This window comes from Pinus tabuliformis, chromosome 4_2 (genome assembly GCF_031772625.1).
Source record: "Pinus tabuliformis cultivar Carrire ecotype Pingquan chromosome 4_2, CPIR1, whole genome shotgun sequence".
NCBI lineage: Eukaryota > Viridiplantae > Streptophyta > Pinopsida > Pinales > Pinaceae > Pinus > Pinus tabuliformis.
Window position 1 is genome coordinate 766,488,910 of NC_142304.1, and position 5,848 is coordinate 766,494,757.

The 5,848-nt window shown below is 39.6% G+C and overlaps 1 pseudogene; it reads left to right on the plus strand.

The window, feature by feature from the left end:
- The first annotated feature begins 1,097 nt into the window (after window positions 1-1,097).
- On the plus strand, window positions 1,098-2,634 carry LOC149171855 (F-box protein At5g51380-like; annotated as a pseudogene).
- Window positions 2,635-5,848: the final 3,214 nt, after the last annotated feature.

Sequence of the window (5,848 nt, forward strand, 5' to 3'; positions counted from 1 at the left end):
GAATGGTTTGCCAAATGCATGGGGCAGTAAAACAACACGTGTGTTAGAAACAGTTCCAGGTGCTAAAAGGCGAGAATGGGGTCTTCCCCTGGCCTCACAGCTATCTTGTTGCGCATGTGTGAATTTCTCAACACAAACAGGGGAAAGCTCCCTGGATGAACCTCTATTTTTAGAGATTCACTGATGGAGTTCTCTCTGTCTGTGTGCTTCATATTACAACTCTCAAATTTAAGGCTTACAACTCTGTAGCTGCGTGTTCGGACTTCTCAACAAACAGGTCTAGGCTTCCGTTGGAATTCGGAGTGTCTTTTTGGAGAGATTCGCAGGGGAATTCGGTGGGCCTTGGTGTTGTTTCATGACAAGGCTCTTGTTCAATCAATCAAGGAAAAGGTAGACAGCGCAAGGCATAAGGCGGAGGATGGAATTGGGATGCGGTGCGAGGAATGGCACAAGTTATTCCAAACCACCGTACACATTCATTATAATTATTGTCACAATTTTATCCTCTCACGTATTCCATTGCTTTGGAAGTGTCGGGGCTTCCAAGGCCAACAGAACCTCGTAGCCAAATTGTAGCAGGGTGTGCGTCGTACAGGACTGTAATTCTCTCGGAATTCGATATGGTAAATACTGTGGTGTTGGATGGATGTCTTTTTTGGCTCTCAGAATCCATGTTTTTGGCCGGTTTAAAGATCTGGTTACTTGCGCAAATGGTCTAGTGTCAATTATGGCCATTTTAATTATCCACACTCCAGTCGCATATCAAGTTCTAGGGCACTTGAAAACTTGCTTGGTTCCGACATTTGGTTACAGCGTTGACACTATTTGAGCCAACTCAAGGAACATCATTTTTCCATGAAAACCTTCTACAATGGCGGGAACTGAATAGTGCGGCAGAATTTATTTCTCTATATGAAGAATTGATGTCAGTGGTGCAAACTTTACCACGAGTTTTGCTACACAAGGAAATAATTGTATCAAAATTTCTTTGTCGGTTGCACATGTAGGCTAAGCTTTCCCTTGAGCCTATCCTCATTTTGATTGCAGTTCTGTCAAGGGATTTGCGTGAGGAGTTCATGCCTTTTCTCCATAAACTAATGGAAGCCATGGGAAACCTTCTAGAATCTGGTGGAGATCGAAATCCTGAAATTCTTGAACAGGTTTTCACAGCTTTCTCTTATATCTTGAAGTACATGCAGAAGTTTCTTGTAAAGGACATTGCATATGTAATGAAGATAACAAAGCAGCTGCGGTACTACCATCGAGAATATGTGCAAGAGTTTTTGGCTGAGACTGTGTCATTTATGCTCCGAAATGCATCTGTTAAGCAGCTCATAAAAGGTATACGAAAAATAATGGGAGAAATTGTCATGGAGCCTTCAGAGGAGAAAACAACAGGCTTTAGGGCTTTATTGTGGCACATTCTGAAGGGTCCAGCATCAAAATTTTATTTGAGAGCAGAGCACTACCTTCGCCTAGCCACAAATTATGATCCTTCAGTAAAATCTTATTTGCAAGAGTGGGAAGACAACCCTAGGCATTAACAGGGAAGTAGGATCTTATGAGCATCGTAGATTACATGCACATTCCATTCAAATAAGTCCATTCAAACAAATCAAGGTTTTTCATTTGGTTTATCTCGTTGTAAGTTGTCATGTTTGCAGATGTAAGAAGCGTGATTTTCTGTTCCAAGCCATCATTATGTATGTGTATTTGTGGGTTGATTCGAACTTATTCTCCTCAATGTTTGGAGCAAGACAGAGTTTGCCTATAGATGATAGACATCTCGATCTAAAGATCTTTGCAGTAGATACCCGGTCTTTTCCTTGTATTTGTTCCCTTGTCAACATTAACAAACTGGAAAAGAAGCTTCCAAAATAGGGTTGAAACAATCTACAGAAGAGAAAAAGGTTGGATTCCCCAATACAGAGATTGGTTTTGCATGTATTGCTAAGAACTGCCAAATGCTACAAGAGCTGGAACTGCATCACGGTACTGATGAGTCCCTTAGTGTCATTTCCGCCTGTCAGAATTTGCAGATCCTTCGCTTAGTTGGGTCCATTGAAGAATTTTACCATTTTAGTTTCAGTGATATTGGCCTTACCAAGTTGGCTCTTAGCTGTAAACTTCTACTGAAGCTCGAGCTAAGTAGCTATGATGGTAGCTATGATGAAATTGTTGTAATCGGGCAGTACTGTTTTATGCCTGAAGAATTGACATTAGTGAATCAGGATTTTGATGAGGGATGAATTGCGGCTCTGTCATATTGCAGCAATTTGAAGACCCTTAGGCTGGAAAATCGCAAGAAAATAGATTCGAACTCTGGTCCAGTCGAACATTTGGGTTTTTGTCCTGCACTTGAACGGCTTCAGATTATTCTTTGCAATTTACAAGACAAGGAGGGTCTCCCTACTGTCTACTGTGGTTTTATAGACTGTTCTTCTTGGTTTAAAGGATCTTAAGAGGTTATGAGTTGTCTCCTGCAATAACATTAAAGAAACTGAGATTACTCCTTCATTAGCTTCCTTGTTTACTGTTCTTAAGGAGTTCAAATGGCAACTAGACACTAAATCTCTTCTTGCTACTAGTCTTGCAGGCATTGAAATTGGTCAGAAAGAAAGACTGTGTTCTTGAAATTACACAGCAGTTTCGTAGCGCGCTACGAAACTGCTGTAGGTGATGGTTTTAACGCAGACAAACAGTTTGGTAATATGGGCGGGAATTTTCAAAAGAAAACACCTAAAGGATATGTAAGAAACCAAATGAAGCTATCAAAGCCGTTCAGATCAAGACAGGTGTACCTTTAAAATGGTGGAATATTTTAACTCAAGTTTAAAGTTTCTGTTATAAAGCCACTTTATCATTGTTCATGGGGTATCAAATGAATTGCATACAAGGAATTTTGGCTTGCACACTTGGCCATCGATGAAGCCTCCAACACATCAGGAACATGGTGATGTCCTATATTTTTGGGTTATTAAAAGGGCTAAAAACATGCTGCTGTATATTCGAAGTTATGGAGGACTGGAACCAAAAAGCAAGGGATATCACCTAACATCACTGAGCAGTTAAAGTATTCAGCATCCGAGGCCAACATGGAGCTTTAAATACTCATCTCAGTCATCTCAGCCAAACTGCAAGGAGTCCAAGTGTCAAAGAACAAGAAGGAATCATTCTACGAAGAAGATAGAGTTAGAGTCATAGTCAAATTAGAACTCTTTAGAACTCCAGTTAGCACTAATTGTATTTAATAGTTTGTTGTAAAGCAGATAGGTGTCATCATAGGCAGAATTCGAGTTCCCCTCATGTTGGAGGAGGAAGCTCGAAGTAGTTAGAATAAGGATTTTCTATATATAGCTGGAACATCTATGTAATGAGGGTTGGATATTTTATAAAGCAGAGGACTGTTTTGGCTTATGTAAAAAACAAAGTTCAGTAATATAAATGACTGTTTTACTTCTCAGGATTCATAAGGGATTTTCTTGTTCAGAATGTGTGATGGTATATTTTCTTTAGTGTTCTTTTACAGTTGTACAAATGCATAATCAATCAGAATTCATTGATCATGCTCTGATTTCCTGTATGTCTTTGTAAACTGTGGTTTTATATAAGTGGTATTCTGAACATCCAAATGCTAAATGCCCTGACTTCTATGTAAGGCATCATCATTGTTTGCTGTAGTATGTTTGACTCCATAGGCCCAATGGAAACTTATGTAATGTTTGTCCAACCTTCATTATTTGTCAATGTTATTCACAAGAGTTAGCCATCTTATTAATAGTCAAAATCAATAATCCTTTGAGAGAGCCCTCTCAGGCTAAGGAGGCTAAGCCTTAGTCTAAAGATTGGTGTGAAATAGTTACTTGAAGTCTTCCTGGATTGCAGCCTTCCAAGGCTTGATTTTGAGATAACATTTTGGTGCGTCTGTCGGGAGCCTGAAGTCTATTCATTCCCGAAATCAAGAGACTGAACTTCTGAAGGTAGCAGGAGCTCAGGCATCATTTTGAGGCTGCAAAACTACCTTGGCGACTCCACACATCGAATGAGAAATTGGAAGGTGACTCCACTGCTAGAAGATCAGTAGCTTGATGAAGTTACAAGATGAGTTCCACTGCAAGAATGAATGCCAGGTATGCTCCTATGAATCGGTCTCATATCCCTGGTTTTCCGAATCCTATGCCAAAGGTTGATTGGTTAGATGATCTTCCAATATTCAAAGATGAAAAGAAGGACAATGATGCTCTTCATTTGGTTAGGTTCCATATGCATGTACGCAGTCTTAAGGTTCATTTCCCTGAAGATTGTCTCATGAAGATGTTTATGACCACTTTAGAAGGAAAAGAATGGTCTTGGTATAAAAGTCTGGAAAATGGTCCAATATATTCTCTTGCTAGTTTTCATGATGAATTCTGTGAAATGTATAAAGAAGGTTATCCTTCCTTATTGCTGCTTAAAGATTGCTGTAGACATTCTTTAAGTCTTATTCAGTACTTGGAGAATTGTTATGATGATGATGAATTTACGGATGAAGAAATTTTAGAGGCTCTTCATAACAATGCATTCCAGCACCAAGGAGAAGGTATAATATTCCATGAAACGCAGCATGAAGAGCAGCAGGGGTTTACTTGTGAAAACCATATTTTATCCTTAGATATGAATGTAGAGATGCAGCTGACTTCTCAGTCTTCGAATCATAAAGAAGATGAAAATGATTACACCTAGCAAAAAGAAATACTGGAGGAAATTTTCTACGACCCTCAGGCAGAGGAAAAGGTTGGTTTTTTATGTCAAACTTCTCAGCAGCTTACAGCAATAGATGATCATAAGAAAGAGGAAAATTACATTGTTTGTAGGCAGCATTCAGAAAAGCAGTTCGATAGCACATCAGTGGTCTAAAGATGTAGAATGTTATGATGATCATCAACATAACCATGTATTTTTTGACCCTATAAGTGAATATATAGACAAGCTTTGCACTCTGGTCTTTTATTTTCATTTGTATTATGAAAATCAAGTATATTATGAGTTGATGTGGTCATTTCACTACCATGGTTATTTTGAGGTTGAATGCAGTCAAGAGCCTCCAATATCAGAGAAGACAATTGATTGGTTACATTGGAAATATCATGTTGCCTGAACTACAAGTGGAGCTTGCAGCTGATAGGGTAGGTAGGTAGGAAAGTGAAAATAAGCTGTGGGTTGACTGAGCATTTTTTTTTTTAGTAGTGGTAAATATAGACTTCTTTCTCCTACAGTGATCATCAATCTTAAGCCCGAGGTGAAGACCCAAGGAGCTGGAAAGGGATGCTTGTCAAGCAAATTTCTGTTTGTCATAAATGGATAAGGCACTGGACCTGCGAGTTCTTAGTGTACCACAAGGGCACACTATCCCAAGTGGAGCCACTGTTATCACTGAAAATTCTAATGCCAAAATTTCAAAACCGCTCACATTAGTTGATGCGCCTAAATCCTTTTTAGCAGTTTCGCAGCGCAACATGTTCTAGGTGATTTCGTAGCGCATAATTCATATTTTGCACTGGCTGCGCTACGAAATTGGGGAATTGTTCGAATCCATAGCCAATATTTCACAGCTGTCTCCTATGGATTCTGTGGGAATATCTGACTCAACGTGTCATAGTGCTGGATCAGCATGAAAGCGTCTTTATCAGTTGACAAAAAATGAGGATCTGTGGCGAATGGTTTGCCAAATGCATGGGGCAGTAAAACAACACGTGTGTTAGAAACAGTTCCAGGTGCTAAAAGGCGAGGATGGGGTCTTTCCCTGGCCTCACAACTATCTTGTTGCGCATGTGTGAATTTCTCAACACATACAGGGGAAAGCTCCCTG